The 17,792-nt window shown below is 41.5% G+C and overlaps 1 protein-coding gene across 2 annotated transcripts in view; it reads right to left on the reverse strand.

Annotated features, from left to right (window-relative positions):
* The window catches only part of pcdh17 (protocadherin 17), a 56,382-nt gene extending 54,763 nt beyond the window's left edge, over positions 1 to 1,619 (reverse strand). For both annotated transcript variants that reach the window (XM_047580541.1, XM_047580540.1), the window contains exon 1: positions 529 to 1,619. The gene's annotated coding sequence lies outside the window, so the exon portion shown is untranslated. The remainder of the gene's footprint in view (positions 1 to 528) is intronic.
* Positions 1,620 to 17,792: the final 16,173 nt, after the last annotated feature.

Genomic DNA, 17,792 nt, shown 5'->3' on the forward strand with positions numbered 1-17,792 from the left:
ACTCCCCCTTGTAGCCGATTTACTTCACGTATTGTTATAAATACAAGATCCCAAATGCCTCTTTTCATCCACCTATAACGTGCAATGAACTATCTGACCCTATGGTGATAGAGGAGCATTCACACGTTAAGGCAATGTTGACTGAAACGGCAAAAGGGCAACTTTGATAATGTGGTAACACTGCAGGCATACAACTGGAAATGGCCTATTGTGGCGGCTATTTGAATAAGTGAGTATAAAATGAGCCTCTTACACGCATTAACAAATCCGCATAATCCGGATATTTAAAATGAGCCTTATAAAAATTCAGAAATGAGCTGCCAACATCTCAGCCCAGCCGTGTAATTCTTTCCACTGACGCTCTCTCTCCTTCTCTCCCTGTAATTCAACGGTCCTCGGAGGAAGCTGTTGCATCCGCATGCACAGGGATGGCAGTGAAATAACAGCAAGGAAACGAAAACACGGTGATTCTGGTGGAAAATTACGCACGGCGGAGGAAACGCAAAGAGCGCAGGAGATCAAACTTACCCAAAGAAACTGCTTCAATATCCAATCCAAAAAGAAGATGATGATGAAGAGGAAGAAGGGGGGAAAAGGTTGGGAGAATCTGAACAGTCAGTTCCAGTGCGGTTCGGGGAGTTTCATTCCCTAACCACTTCTGTACCCGTGTTCCCCTTCCCTAGTCTGCGCAGGGGGGGATAAAAAAGCCACAAGCCTCCGATGCACACGCAGGCTACAGTGCAGCGCAGTGGAAATAAAAAAAAAAAAAAAAAAAAAAAAAAAAAAAAGTGCTCCAGAAAAGTATGACTGTAATGTCAATGAGCTGAAGTCCTCTCCGCTGTCTGATTAGGATGCAGCTGCTCGCCTTCAGCCTGCAGTGAGTCACCGTTCTTCAGGAAGGAAAACTGTTAGGAGAAATACTCTATGAAGAAGGGGGGAAAAAATCCAGATAAGCAGCAAGGTAGATCCAAAGTGGATGTTTAAACCGCGATCGTTGTTTTTTCCACCAGTCCGTGGCGGCGCGGAGTTACTGATTCCCGTAGTGGCATTTTTGTCCTTGTCGGTCGTCCCCCGTCAAAGTCCACACAGAGAGAGAAAACGAGATAGAGAGACAGCTGCCGTGGAGGTGGTCAGCGCCTAACAACGCAGCGTTCTGGCACAAGTCTCCCCGCGGATGTCAGGAGAAGGGTGATTCTCTTGAACGCAAACTCGCAGTCGTTATTTACTATTTTCCGCACGTAACGCAGCGCCCCTGCACCCCGAGCGCTTCCTCTCACTGACTGAACTCCGGCGGACACCGCATGGTGCATTAAACACTGTCGCTACTCCTCTCGCAGCCAATGAGTGGGCAGAGAAGGAGGGATTCAAAAGCCGCTTCTCGGGCGCAGACTACAAATGATTGGTGCCTCCTGCTCTGTTCGAATGTCTCCCACTTCATTGTTGTTTACAATAAAGGAAACGTTGAACACGCCGGCCGGCAGATGCGGTGGGGCCGGCGTGAAGTGGCTGGAAACGTCAGTTAGGACATAAACAGATTTAAATCCAGGAGGAGAAAAGTGATCCGCAAGAGCAGAATTCAAATTCAGCTCAACTCCGGGTGGCAGTTTGAACTTCAACGACTTGTGCAACGACACGCTTTCAAATTGTTCATAACCTGAATAAATAAACACGTTCCGCTGTCAGTGTAAGGTGTTTTTTTATGAATCCAGTTCGTTATGTCACCTGGCTTTTGTGCGGAGAAGATTTTTGCAAGTCTAATTAAAAGTGCCCAAATCCCATTTAAAAAAAAAAAAATGTGTGATGGAAAATTACATTTAGGGCTCATGACTGCAGCAAGCCTTTGGCGTGACAGTGGTCTCACCTCGCATTTTTCTGCATTATACTAAAAATTATAACACTTTGAAAACTTTCATTTTTTTCGCCTTGACTCTCTCTGTTGTTGTTGTGGCTCTAAAGAGAAGAAAGAACAAACACTGTCCATCATCATGGTCTCTCGGCAGTGGAACAGAATTTTAATTTGAATTTTTTTATTATTATTGTTAATTGTCTAATAATTTAGGATTTAGTTTTTTTTCTTTTTTTTTAAAAAAAACATTTTTTTTCTAACATAATAGTCTAACCAACACTTCAAAACACAGTTTGAATTTTACTAATGAATATATACACTAATCAGCCACAACATTATAACCACCAACGGAAGAAGTAAATGACACTGACCATGTTGTGACAATATAATGTTCTGCTGGGAAACTTTTGGACCTGGAATTCATTCGTGTGGATGCTACTTAGACATGTAGCACCCACCTAGACCAGACCAAAGGCCCCCACCCTATAGCAATGACACTTCTTGATGGCAGCAGCCGTCCCCAGCAGGACGCAGCCTGACACACACCCACAAAAATGGTTTAGGTACAACATCCTGGTGGTTAGCACTGAGGCCTCACTGCAAGAAGGTTCTGGGCCAGCTGAGGCCTTTCTGCGTTGAGTCTGCATGTCCCCCTGGGTGTTCCACACTCCAAAGACAGTTAAGCTTGTTAGGTTAACTGGTGACTCTAAATTGGCTGTAGGTTCTTGTGTGATCTTAGTCCAGTAACGGACTGGCGATCTGTCTAGGGTGTAGTCTGTCCCCCCACCCTTACACACACACACACACACACACACTCCACCCCCACGGCCCTTTAAGTGGTTACAGACGATGGATGAATAGACATAACCTTTAACTACTAGACCAGTTCACTGGAAGGAAAGGTTGCCAGAGGAATCTTTCTGAGAGTAGAGAACACATCCAACAAGTAATCAAAATTTCCAACCACTCACTGTGTGGCTTTGCTGCTAATCACGATGCAGACCGTTTGCCTAATCTTGTCGCCCGCCCATGTATAAACATGGGTCTCAACCTCTTTTACTTTCCCACTGACCTTTCTCTTTGACAGGGGGGAATGACAAGAGTGTCAGATTCGTTCAGTCAGACGGCGACCAAGCCTCATTATTAAACAGCAGGTTTGATGTACTAATGTCAAGATGTTGATAACTGATGAAGGTAAATGTCACATCACTGTCTCTATCTGCACTGTGTGTGTGTGTGTGTGTGTGTGTCCGGGTGTGTGTGCGTGTCTATTCAAATGTGATGCATATTTTGTTCTCTGGTCATACCTTCCTCTAAACTCTTGGTCATGTGGGCTTTCCTAGAATTACAGAGCCAAATATGAACTGCTGACTACCAACAAGCCAGTGTGTTGTTGTTGTTTTTTTCTTTTTAAAACTAAAGCATGATAAACAGCATGTGTGGGGAAATGATTAGAAGATAATTCAGTCTGTTCTTGAATGAATTTTTCCTCGAGGCCGCATTGTTCCTTAAACCTTTTTACATATATATATATATACATATAATTGACCAGTATAACAGCTATTTTTTCCCTTTGCACCTATGAAATGCTACAGACTGTGCCTAAACAATGCCCGGAAAATCACCTGCCTTGATGAAATGTCACCAGTCCTGCCTGAGATAAACCCAGCCATTAGCAGCTTTCTTCATTAGCCCAATTAAATGGCCCTCAGGAAATGCACTGACGGAAAACGTATTTAGAATGGGCTGCTGGTGAACAGCTGCATTAAAACCCTATTTCGTAAATTAAATTTCAATCTAATGGCAATGGCCTTTCTTCAGGTGGTAATAAGAGAGAGAAGGCCTCTTCCTGCCAACACTATTTAACCCATTTTTGAATTCTCATTTCCTCCCGTTTCTCACACTCTGATTTCTCTTCTTCTTCCCTCTAGCAATATAGAGCGTTACACCCTTCTACCAGAAAGAAATTTAAGCCATGGAGATGGAACGTGTGGATCCTGAGTGTGTTCTTTTTTCCTGCTACCTCTATCAGTAAAAAAGCAAAAAGGATTTTTTTTTTCCCCAGCGCCAAACCGTCACCTCTTTCACTGTTGCTTTTTACTTGCCTGTTGTTTGTCTCCTACAAAAAAAAAAAAAAAATTGCTTGTTGCCTTCTGAAACTGTGCCTCTCCTCTTCGTTATCCCGTTCAACTCCTTTTGGCTGCAGCGCCTTATTGTTTACTTCCCTTTGCTGAGGCGGAGAAAAAGGGTTTTTGGTTTCCAAATGCAGCGCAAATGCCGTCAGACCGTTAAATGGTTACAGGGTGAAAATCTTTGTCTTTGCTTATGATAGCATGAAAACTGAGACCCTCACACCGCTAATATTTTATAGGAAATGTGTCTCTTTCATTCTTCCGAGACATAATCCCTTTGCACCGTACATTAGCACCCACGTATAATACAGCCTGACCGCTCTGCTCTATTAATATTAATCTCTTTTTCGGGCAGGTTACCAAGCTGTACTGAACCAACCTGCTTCTGACCCCATGCACGGTATATTTTACAGGTTAATCCCTTTTAGTGTCTAAAAACTGTTGAAGCTGCGGTTCCCTAAAATTTCATGTCAGACCACGGAATCAAAGAGAATGGCAAACTTTCACATCGCATGCAATGAGAGGCAAAAACTTTCAGTTCCATTTGGGTTCGTCTTTTAAGCTCTTCTCTTCTCGTTTTACGCTTGTAAGTAAGGATTTGCATGTTCTTTAAATTAACCGTACAGTCAACAGCGATGCTCAGGCATGTTAAAAGTGTCGGCCGCGCTGAAAAATCTGGTTTATTCTTTATACCAGTAGCTTTATGAGCACATTGCGTACCCACTAAGCTTTTGTACAGTGAATAATTTGAATGCTGGCTTCATCCATTCTTTTAAATCCATTGTCAAGCCGCACATGTATCATGCATCGCCCAGTATCATGTTCTCTTGATTGCATTGTGTATATGTGCCGCATGTAAGCTCCATTCAGAGATGTTCATGAATTAATCTGCTTGCTCCTGCCGTTCTCGTCTTCTCTTCTCCTCCCTTTTCTTCCGTTGTACCCCTCTTTTGTTTCTGTCTCTCTATCCTTAAGCGGAGACGAGTTGGGTTCTGCCCAAGGTTTACTTCCTGTTAAAAAGGGAACTTGATAGCTTACCTGGTTGAGCGGGCACCTCATAAACTGAGGCTATAGTCCTTGCTGCTAGTGGGGCTGGTTTGATTCCAGCCTCTACCCTTTGTTGCATGTCATCCTCTCTAAGTCTGCCAATTACCTCCTGTCACTGTCCTCAAGAACTACCAAAGGAAGGTCAAAAATTGAACTTTTTTTTAGGTGCTTGGGGTTACCCGGTTCTGGGCTCTGTATTTGTGCCATTACTGGCACTTTGTGAATACAACACAATTGAATTAAAAGAAAAATATATCACAAATCTTAACAGGTGCCCACTTTTCAGACAGCTTGTAAACGACCATAAATAAAAAGTCAATTTCAGACAGCAAAGCTGAGCTGTGTTCATCCTGCATTTAAACAATCTGGTCAGGAGGAGAGTTGCCAAGTCAGATGTCAATGCATTGATCCGTTCAGAAAGACCACCAGTGCAAGTTTAACCCACTTCACTACAGCTTGAGGCATTGGTATCTATCCATCTACATGTTCACTACGCGGCTTCTCTTTACTTCCAGACCTTCTTCTTCTACTTCTTCTTGTTCTTCTTCTTCTACTTCTTCTTCTTCTTCTTCATTCAGGCATGACAGTGTCTCTGAAGCTCGAGAAAAAAGGTGAACGTTGAGTTCATGCACCTGTCTTTCTTAAAACGTGTGTGCAAGCTTGTTAAAGAAGCATTTATTACCCAATGGCCCATGTGAAGGAAGTTTGAAATCGAGTGTATTGAACGGGATGTGTTTAACGGTCAAGCACAATCGACAGTCTGTTTCTGTTCCTTTGCCCGCGTCTGCTTGCATCAACCAAATGTTCACTGTTTACACATTCCAGCAAATATTTCCTGATCAATGCACAGTGTGTAACCGATTCAGCCTGAAAAAGCCCTTTTGTTTCCCCTGTGAGGTGTTTAAACGTATCTGTTTGTAAAGAGCAGTGAAAATAAGATTTTGTGCAGTTTTTTTCCCCCCACAGACAAATAAGGACTTGACAGTGAAGATGTTGATTTGGATGCACGTATTAATGCGCTCAGCTTGCTCTTCGTGGAATAATGTTCTTACCCTCTGACAAAACACATGAGGGAGATTAATTGTAATTATCTCCTACAGCCTCTTAGAGTCACCTATTGCTCATAGAGAGCCAAATTGCGTTTGCCCAGCTGAGTCTGGACATAGAACACTGGTGCAGAAATGAGGGGCCTGCCCATGGTTATACCTACAAAATGACTTTTATTCACCTTGAGGTGCAAATAATTACCTTTCCTCTCACATGCAGAGCCAGGAACCATGCTGAGGCAAGGAGATGAAGCCAACCATGCCCTTTGGCATGGGCGGGTTTTTTATTGTTAGCCTTACATGAGATGACGCGCACATACATGTCGTCATTTCCCATCTACTGCGATAAAATGAATCTCATCTCATCTCTTCAGCTTCCGTCTTTAAATGTCCTGCGTCTCTACTTCTGTAACAACATAATTTTATTTTTTATTTTTTTTTTATCTGATGCAGGAAGTTCCTTGAGAAGAGATAAAACCAGGCAGACATTGGTTCTGACACGACCACGTACACCTATCCCTGGAAAGCTTTTGTTTTGTTTATTACAGAGATTAATTAATGCAACAAACAGCTGTTTATTAGACAGCACAGAGGGTGTACCAAAGTGACGGAGGAGCCCCCCGAGAAACAATGCTCAGACAATAGCTTTTCATCAGCACTTATTAGCAGGATATTATGTCTTTTGTTTCCCTGTTGCGACGACAATGTAAAACTAGTCAGCGTAATGAAATGTTAATGTTGCAAATTTGAGCAATGCACACCGAGGTATTGTTATTTACAATGTCATAGGCATGACAATAAAGATGGCGCAATGAATGAAATGGAGAAAATAATGAATGAAATGGCTTGGTTTGATAAGGCCTCACAGAAAGTTCGATCTGTTTAAAAGCCTAATTTGTTTCGAGTGCAGATTTGTAATGAACTGACATATTTGCCTCTTCATTTTGCATGAGTTTCTTCTTGTTTCCCACAGCCACCACACATAAAAAAAGAAGCGTAAACATTCATATTTTTTTATGTCTTTCCACTGGGCCATATAAAGACATGTTTTTCTCTCAGACCCTTTGAATTGGAGGATGAGCTGTGCAGTGACGATGACAAGTTTAACAAAGGCGGGCTGAAGTTCATCTGACTCACTCGAAGGAGACAGACAGAATTAAGCCCATTGCCGCTGCATTCGTATTTCGCATTCTCTTCCCCTTATACCGTCTGCGTGTTTTACAGTCTCCAAAATGCCTCTGGTCAGTGTAATCAACAGGAAGGATCCCTGAGGTGGCAGCCTTCTACAAGCTGAAAATGGTAAGCTTCCACGAGGATTTGGATCACGCATTAGCGCGGGCCTTGCTTGATTCTTTGGGCGGGTACTGGAAAAAAAAAAAAAAATCAGGACTGTGAGATGACATTTGCTGTCTAACTAGGACGTTGCTGCATAATGACACGACCATCATCAGTGGAGTTTCTGTGCTGCATCTTTTTATTTAGGTGATGGAATATGCCGGCGATATTACCTTGCCTAATGTACTGACTCGCTCCACGTTACATCTGCTCTGGTTTCTTAAGTTTCTGAAAACTGTCAAGGGTTTTATTGAGTCCAGTGAGCTCCTGTAGAGCTAAAATACACTGATCAGGCACAACATTATGACCACCTGCCTAATATTCATATAGGTCCCTTGTGCCTCCAAAACGGTTACGACTCATCAGAGAATGGACGTGGGCCTTCTGAGGGTGTCCTGCGGTGTCAACAGGATGTTGTCAGTGGAGGGGTCTTTGGGTCCTATGGGTTCAGGGGAGGGGGCTCTGTGGATCATCCCACAGACACTAGATCAGTTTGGGATCTAGTGAATCTAGGTCAGGTCAACACCTTGAGCTGTGTTTTGAGATGGTCAATGTGGACGGCTCCTCACTTGGCCCCTCAGTGCTCAGCCATACTGAAATTAGTTCACCAAGCACTTTGTTTATCTTATGTTTATGTGTGAAAAGTGCTTTTTATAAATTTAAGTTTGATTTCATTTGATTTGATTGTTACTCACTCTCTTCTTCTGTCAGTGGTCATAATGTTGTGGCGGATTGGTATACAGACATGCTTAGGAGCCATTGTGCTTGTTTAAAGCAAATACAAAGAAGCAAGATCCCCCCCACACCCCCTTCCTGTATCCCACAATGATAATGAGTGCATCCAGACCATTCTCTAGCATTGACACAAAGCTCTGGACACAGGTCTGGACGTGTTGGACTAAGTAGAAGTAAAAACCTGCTAATGAAACCCACAGCCTCGCAGAACTTGTCCCTCATTACAGACAAGTGACTGGCATCACATCATCTGCGTCTGAAACCTGCCATCTGCTCTGTTGAGAACAGGGGTGAGCAGGAGAAGAATCCAAGAATAGTAAACACGCCGCTATTTAAGGTAGTCTGCTGATGATCTAAGTGAAAGCACGAGGCAGTTTAGTCTTTCGGATACAGTGATGGACACCTGTTTTCACCAGCACAGGGTGAGCAGATGATGTGCTGCACCACAGACAGACTGAGCTGTTATTTGTGTAGCTTGACCGAGCAGCAATAAACTGAAATTCACATTTGACATTGTCCAAATAATAATATCAACACTTTGAGATTGTTTTAGCATAACAGAGAGTTACTGGCAGTGAACAGAGTGCAGTGTTTTTGGGTTTTTTAATGGAACTCCACTGAATAATGTCTATACTGTACATGTCCAGACTTCCCTGGTTCCATCTACTTGGTTTCATTTAAAGATAAAGGACAGAAATAAGAACATGGACTACTTTACATCGAAATAGGTCAAAGTGATTTTCTACAGGGGAGATAGAATCATATGGGTCACTGCATTATTTCTGGAAATTCAGAAAGAACAAGTGTTGTAGGATTGTTGAAAATTACCGAACGAATTTTATATAGGTGACCTAGTAGAGTGTCTATATTTGTCGGGAATCGGCTTTACATACTATATGTGGAGTGAAGTGGAGTGGATGTGTCTCTCCCTTTATTTCCCATCTCCTCTCACCCTATCTGGACTTCATCATCTTTGTTTTCTCTCACTGGAAAAGCCTGCCAGTTAGTGTAGCTTGTCCGTGCCTGTCATAGCTGAACCACCACAGACAAAAGCGCTGCAAATGTTCTGTTTCAAAAAAAAAAAAAAAAAAATCACTTTCATTTTGACAGAATTGCTTGTGGCTTTGTTTTACAATATAATTTTGGGTGTAATGACTCAAAATCATAGCCGATGTCAAAGATCTAATCAGTTTAATTATCCCAAACATCTTAATTTGTTGTGTCTTGCTCAACAACACTTCTGAGTGTCATCTTGACTCCAAGACCTCGTGGATTTTAAAATTTAAAATAAAAAGGGATCGGCGATTTCTTCTTTGGTGTTCGGTTCGACTTGGCCAGCTCAATTTGTATTGTCTAAGTCGATTTTGACCCTAGGGATGGTCGCAGTCTCACCCTCTGCAGCTGAGCGCGTCTGTCTCTTCTTCTTCTTCTTTTTTTTTATCTCTTCCCCCTCCTCCTAAACCGCTGTCTCCTTCTTTCTGCTTGTGCACCTCACCAACCGTTCCGCTGTCTCCTTCCCCCTCTGCGACCTCTGTCTCAGTCACCCTGTAGCGAACAGGTGGATCTGTCTCTCTCCTGATGAGTTTATTACTCTGAAGTGTCTCTATAGTCCCCGTGGACCCCCTGCCTCCTAATACGCTTAGCCCTCACAGCTTATGTCAGCCAGAGTGGGTGGTCTGATAACGCTCCACTTGATCAAGCCATCCGCATCAGAGTCCATCTGGTCCGCAGTCACTTCGGTCAGCTCGCATGTCACGGAGTTGACACACAGACAGACAAACATCCATACAGAGCAGACCCCCCCCCCCCCCCCCCCCCCCACCCATTAAAGGTGATGGTGCACTCAGGGCTTCCGGTCCAGTTCCAGACTTTGAATTCTAACTTTTTTTTTTTTCTACGAGATATCAGAGTGACTCAGCTTGGTTCCTACAACACATCGACCTGCTGTTCTCTCTGGAATCAGAAACATTCGTTACATATATAGCAGCGACTGGGAGGGATCCTCACGACCGATGCCACAGGTATAAATGGGTAAAGCCAAAAAAAACAAAAAACAAAAAGACATCGATCTAATCCAGACCAATAATATTCCTGGTCACCTCATAAATTTAAGCCCAATATTCAATCGCTTTTTTTTAGCTCTGATTCGGTGTCCACAAGAGAGAAATGCAGCACCGCTCCTACCTGCTAAATGATTGTTTATGATTGCAGGCTAGTCTGTAATTTGGTGCTGGAGATGCAGTGTGCATTAGGGCTATCAGAGCAACATCTGAAAACAAAGCGAGCGGGTGCAATGACAGCGAGCCCAAACACTGGAACCCAAACAGCGGGCTGGGCGGTCATTTCTAAGGGCTCCTCAGCCCCTTTCGCAACAGCACACAGAGACACACAAATTGATTTTTTAGCTTTTTTGGAAATATAATGGCCCTAGACTGAAGCACAGACAGAAAAATGTGGCACATGACACACTGCTGTGATGCAGCGATCAGGATTACACGTCTCAAGATGCAATTACAAGGTCTCGGGGTTCGTAATGTGGTTTTGTTTCTGGCAGAGGCAAATGTTCTATATTTACAGTAACAGGGAGATCCGAGACTGTGTCTTCTCTTCATTCATGATGTCACCCTCCACATTTTCTTTTTTCACGGCACAGTGTATAAATAACAGCAAAGCTAACGCACGCACTGAGTAATCCACAGAGGCTCCCGCGCTGTGATCCTGGACAGCAGGGGCGAAACAGGAGGTAAATTCTTCTTCCCATCAACCACGAGACGATCCCACCCTCCACCCCCTTCTTTCCCTCTCTCATTTCTGTGGAGTTTCTTTTTTTTCTACTGCCAAATGCCTGCCCCCCTACTTTCCCACCAGGAGATAATATCAAAGGGGTTGAAAGCAAAACAAAGACTCCAACTCATTCCTATAGAGTGTTGCGGTGCCTGTGCTTAGATGTGCATCGCGCTGAAGTGAGAGTGCAGCACCTGATGTCCTCAGAACTGCTGCTAACCTTTGTAGACACTCACAGCCTTGAAGTATGCATATGGGTTTGTGTTCATCATCAGTAGGTGTACACAACACCCGGAGACAGCCTTCTGACACCACAAAGAGCCTACAGGTGTTGCTCACGTATGATGTCTCACATGCAAAAGGGCTTTTTTTGCCGTGATGCTCACATTCTGTGCATTTCCCACAAGCATCCAAACTACTTACGCTGTGTGATTTGTGGATCCCGACCTGTCTTGCGCACACCTAAGATGAATGGACTGAATAGTAATAGCTTATTTACAGCGATACGTCGTATTCGGTTTACGCTGCTTGCATTATCCGTTCCCAGTGCTTTCTGCAGCCACACAAATCCCCATCAATTGCAAAAGGAAAAGGTACCCTGTACACTTTGCACCTTTAATGTTTGGTTGTCCATGGCAACCGCACAGACCTCCTTTTTTTGTTGTTTTCTTGCTCTTTCGGTTTCAGGGGGTGCACACAGCTTGTACAAAACGTCAGGAAATATCCTTTATGGGAACATTCTTCTCAGATATGATATTCAATTTATGTCTTCAACCTTAATGACTCAAGTTGCAAACAGACTATTCATTTGCTGGGAGGAATGGAGCGGCAAACACATTAGTACCATCTAGTGGTGAGCTCAGATGAGCCATTCTGTCCATTGATCTCACATCTATGGAATTTACAGCATATATACAATAGTTTATGCAAAAGTCATCTTTTGATGCATCAAGAATGTGCATCTGTCTATCTATCTATCTATCTATCTATCTATCTATCTATCTATCTATCTATCTATCTATCTATCTATCTATCTATCTATCTATCTATCTATCTATCTATTCCTGCGAGTGAATTAATTTCTGCCTTGCAGATCAAGTACCCTGATTAAGAGAAATCTTTTCCAAGCCAGTGCAAATTAGCTCGATAATAAAGAATTCTGAATGTCAAGTAAATTAGGAATTCACTACCAGCGTGTTCATGCAATTATCTTTAAATGTGTCCTTTTTTAAATTCCCCCCTCTACCTGCTTGGAAGTGCCCGTACTCCATGTTTATATATTAGATCAACTGGGTAATTTAAAGCCTGCTAATAGGCCTTGCTCATGAAAGTCACAAACCTGTCTCCACACCACCAAGGACATCGATGCACGTAACCAGCCTTTCTGTAGACACGCCGCGGCATTTCACCCACACCCCCGCCCCCGCCCCCGCCCTCCCTCTGATTTGGCCTCATGTCACTCATGATAATTTGGATGTTTGTTTCCATGACGAAAATGGGAATCTAATTCCATTTGAGAGGCTCAAGTTATAATTTGATTTCATGTTTAGAGAGAGCAGGACTGGTAGCAGCAGACTGAAGTTCGGCAAGGTAAATATTGAATCAGTCTGGGGTAATGTTAAACCACTGTCTCGCTCCCTGTTCTGAATTTGTGGCAGTCGTGTTTAATTGCATGTTCGCTGTGTGAATTAACCAAGTCAAATTAGTACCCTTTAATTAATGTAGGAGAGCTAATGTCAAATCCAAATGCTTAGAAGTCCACAGTGTAAGAATAATTGTCATTTATCCGTGTAAGAGAGTTAATTGGTGTAGTCCGGGTATTGGTATAAGTGTGACTTTGGTGATGATACGCAGCCTTTTTTCTTCCATATAATGATATAGTGTGTACGTGATGCTAAGTGAAGTGGATTTTACCCAAACATTTAATCAGTGCATCTAACATCAATTAAGTTTTTATTCTATGAAGTTCACGATTTCTTTGGAAGATTTTTCTAGTCAGTTCAAGAAGAAACCCAACATAATAGACATTGGTTAAATATGAATGTGTTGCTTCACACCACAAAAAGAAAAATCAATATTTCGTAGTTTTAGTGTCATTATACAAATTGGACTGAAAATATTAACTATTGTATTAGGCGCCATCCCAAAATATAATTACTCATTCAGACTCACATACTTGAATATGAACGATTATGTAGTTCTTGTGAAATTGTAAGGTGCCGGCATCATTGAAGTGGCATGCCTACTATTACGCAGTAGTAATATTAGTACCAGTAGTAATATTATCTCAATTAAGTGGTCACAAAACACAAAATGTCTCCGCAAAACAGCCTTTTTAAATAAAATTCCTTTTTTTCTGTTGTCTCTCTTAGTCTACCATTAGTTTCACCCCCAGTGCTCTTAGACCTGTGGTAACCCAGGCTAGAAGCATGAGTAAACATAGCAATTTATGGACACTGCATGTAATTGTAGTCTTCTGCTGGGACATGAGGAAGAAGGAAGCATGGAATCACAGCGGGATCTTCTTTGGTGTCTTATTATGGCCCCACGTGGAGACAGTAGGAGACAAGGATAAAGAGAAAAATGCTCATGTAGAGAGGGACTAATATGCATTTTTATTTGCTTTATTTATTCTGCTGCTTTTGATGCAAAGCGACTTTCTAGTGCATCTTTGCGACTGCATTTGAAAATGATATATTTTTATATTTTAGACTGACACTTGGGCAACTGAAATTGCTTGGTTGCAGTAGCTTAGTTGCATATAAAACACTCTTGATAAGTAATAAAAAAAAATGAAATAAAATCAAATGAAAATGAGGAAAAAAGAAAATATAAGTAAAAAGCTCATAAAATAAGCAAAAACATTACAAAATTAGCATAAGAACAAATTTACAATAAATAGAGACAGAAGTAAATATGTGTGTGTGTGTGTGTACTGTATATGTGTATATATGTGTATATACATACACATCCTCTCTCTATTTTTTTTTATTATTATTTTTTTTTTACACCCACAGTATGTACCAGAGATAGTTCAGCTCATATTTCATAGACCTAAACAATGAATCAGACTCCTTTAAATAAGGGACTGACATAAAAAAATAAATAAATAAAAAATACATGGTGCACTAGTAGCAAATGTGTTTTACCGGACTGCACTAAATCCCCTCTCATGACTGTTACAATGTTCTGTTTATTTAAAAACAGACGGTAATTCAACTGTATGATGATTTTGGATGGTGCATTTAGTGGTGTTCTTAAACTGTAAGTACAATCCAACTCAATAGTACTACAAAACTGCAGCCTCCAAAATGAACGCACAGCTGGATAAACAGTTCTCTCGGTTATTTTACAAATGTGCACAACTATAACCACCCCGAGGCAAAGATTTAGTGTGGGGCTGTTATATTAGGATGCATTTGCTTTACTAGTGTATCTAATGAACTGGCAAGTCAGTGTATGTTGTGACTTTGTTGCTATTTGCTTTACCAAATGGTGAGTTTACAGTGCAGCGCTGTCCATGGTGCTGATCTTGTGTGAAACGCTTTTGCTAGTTGAAAATGTGAAATACCATCACTGATTGCAACTGTTGTTTAACTATTAGAATATTCCATTTGCTAAGTCTGGGTTTCAACTCTTGTGTGCTTCTACAACAGAATCTCTTACTTTAGTAGTTTGCAGCACAGACTTGCTAGTGGATGTATTTTGGGTTTACAAGGATGTCTACAGCCTCCTGTTGCTATCTACGCTCAAGTGTTGGCCACATGCTTGCTTGTCAGGCATGGCTGTCGGCCCTCTCCTCTTTCCCAAGGTATCGACTTGACTGGCTTACAATTAAAACAACCATTTTATTTTTTTTAATTTTTGTCACGAATAACCTCTTGTGGTCATGCTAATAAATAGAAATTCACTGTTTTCTCTCAGAAGAAGATACATAATTGGCTTCTCATTATCACGCGAAGGACAGGGAATATCAGTGGCCAAAAAACAGTTTGAGTACGACAGAGGAAACTTTAGTTCCATTTGGTTGTAGGTCTTTAATATAATACAGTTTTAGTTCTATTAACTCAGCCTCTCTCTCCTTTTTGTCAGCTTTGAAGGTGGTGAATGTGTCATTTTGAAAAGCGCAGAGACCAGGAAAAAAAGTCCAAATATCACTTTCACAAGTCACTGACAAAAAAGGCTTTTGGAGGTTTTGGTAAATTTGATTTCTTAAAGGTTTAACACACTGTTCAGGCATAACATTATGACTCCTGACAGCTAAAATAAATAATATTGACCACCTTGTGATGATTGAATGTTCTGCTGGGAAATGTTTGGACCTGGCATTCATGCAGATGTTACTGGCCTCCAAACTGATCCACAGAGCCCACTCCTCTCAACCCATAGGACACAAAGGACCACCACTAACAACACCCTGTTACCAGACACCACAGGACACCCTCGGAAGATCCCTGTCTATTCTCTGATGAGTCACAACTTCTTTGGAGGCACAAGGGAGACCTACACGATATTAGGAAGGTGGTCATAATGTTATGTCTGATCGGTGTATGTGTTACATATGTATTTGGATAGTTCACATCTGACAGACAATGAATGGGCATCCCCTTTTGCTGCCTAACTTACAGAATTTAATATTTCTTATGTCTTGTCTCTATTTCTTTTTAGGCAAAGCAAAGTTTGAACTGCCGTGCCTGTTCAGCTTTTTTGAAGTATTACTGACAATATAAAGATATAAATATGTTCATAATTTTCCTCACTTGTTCAGTCTGACTAAAAATACAGCACAGGCACAAATAGTTGTTTTTCTTAAAGGCGCCTTTTCTCTCATTATTTTTTATTTTTTTCTTCTAAAATCTGTTATGCTGGCATTCATCCATTACATTCAATGTGTTGACATGAACATTGGAACAGACTTCTAAAATATCCGGAGAATTAAACAAACAACAACTTCAAAAACGGTAAACATTTAAAAAAAAAAAAAACACTGGAGAAGAAACTAATGAGAATACATCTGTAACTGATAAAATTTCTAATTAATAATGTACAATTCTCCTGTACTGTTCGGGCTGAATATAAAAGCTTTGTCTTTTCCCTTTTTCATAAGACTGAATATTGCAAAGTGGTAAAAGACTTAAAAATTTGAAATCAAACATTCATTCTGACTTATTCATTTCCTGGCCAAATAGATTCTCTGGTGAAGCATTTATTTTATTTTTTAAAAATCCCTCTTTGACTTTACAAAAATTCTGAAGACATATTTTTTTATATTGATATTTCTCTCTGCTCCTGTTTATTTCGATGGTCGGCCAGACAGTTCCTTAGCAACTGGAAACACACATCATCCCTCGACAGCAACATCCCTTCACACCTCCACCCCAGTCCTCATAAAAACAGCTGTTTACCCTGGTCTTTCGCTAAAAAGGCAGAAAATTAGACTCATCTTTGAAGTTGGAGCACAATGCAAACCTCGGTGTGAGCACTGTATACCACTGGGGTAATGGAGAACAAAGCCCAGAGAGGTGAGCGGGTGTGACCCCTTGACTTTTCAGTCCTCCTTTGCCTTTCTTAATGCTACCACCTACAATCACTAGAACTTCTCATTAAAGGGCACTTCCCATTAGAGTGAGTCAGCTCTTCACAGCATCAAAGCTCGGTTTATTTCAATCCCACGCTGTATTCATCCTCTTTTCTTCTCTGTGTTCACACTAATCAATGTGACCACAGACTAAATAAAATCTGAAAATGTGGTTTTATTTCAAAAAACAACAACCGACACAGAGAAGAGACTTTGGGTTAGGCCACAGGAGAGAGTCTGTCTATTAAATACAACGCCAGCGTTAATTCATCCAAAGATCTGGGGTAAAAGCAGGCGTCTAAAGTGCCTTTTTTTTCATGTCAAAGTTTCCTGCAGGGTGAGTTAGAGAAGCCATAGATGCTGCCGAGCCCAGATTCAGGAATACTCACACATGCACAGATGGTCTCAAAGGCAATCACAGGGAACTTTCAGGTAACTGCCAAAGCGGCTATAATGCAAGGTACTTTCAGAAAAAGTTTCCCTACGGACTAACTCAGGCCTAAATATTTTAGCTTTTTTAGCTTTTTAACTTAGAATCACTCATAAATGATATTCTGCAGCACACAGCAACCAGCTACAGCATTATAACCACTGACAGGAGAGGTAAATAACATCTTGAGATAATTTAAAGTTCTCCTGGGAAAAATTTGGACCTGGCATTCGTGTGGATGTTACTTAGACATGTAGCACCTACCTAGACCAGACTAAACACCTCCACCCCATAGCAATGAAACTCCTTGATGGCAGCAGCCATCCCCAGCAGGATGCAGCCTGACTCAGACACATACAAACGCTCAAAAAATAAAAGAAGAACAGCACAAGGTGTTGACCAGGCCTCCAAGTTCACTAGATCCCAAAATAATCAAGTATCTGTGGGATGATCTGCAGAGGCCTCTCCAAAATAACAACATTCAGAGTCAGAATTTAGGAAGGTGGTCATAATGCATATAACGGCAGTTTGATTAAAAATTAACAGAATGTAAATCACTGTCCATATGATTACTGACAAGAGCTTTTCAAATCCAGCTGAACTTGGCTCAAACTCCAGCTCCACCATCTTGCCAACGCCTGGCTGTGCCTATCCCCAGCTAATTCCTAAGTAGAGGTGAATTGTGAGTGGTGCTGGTGCTGGGGCAACTAGGGACCTGTGAAGGCAAAACTAACCTTAATGCAGTTTAAGATGGGTTATATAAAATTGTCTCCGTAACTGTAGTTACAGAGACAATTACAGAGACTAAAGGATTTTCGCACGAGGCTGTGAACGTGTTTATTTGGCCATTTTAATGTTG

This window comes from Mugil cephalus, chromosome 3, assembly GCF_022458985.1.
Source record: "Mugil cephalus isolate CIBA_MC_2020 chromosome 3, CIBA_Mcephalus_1.1, whole genome shotgun sequence".
NCBI lineage: Eukaryota > Metazoa > Chordata > Actinopteri > Mugiliformes > Mugilidae > Mugil > Mugil cephalus.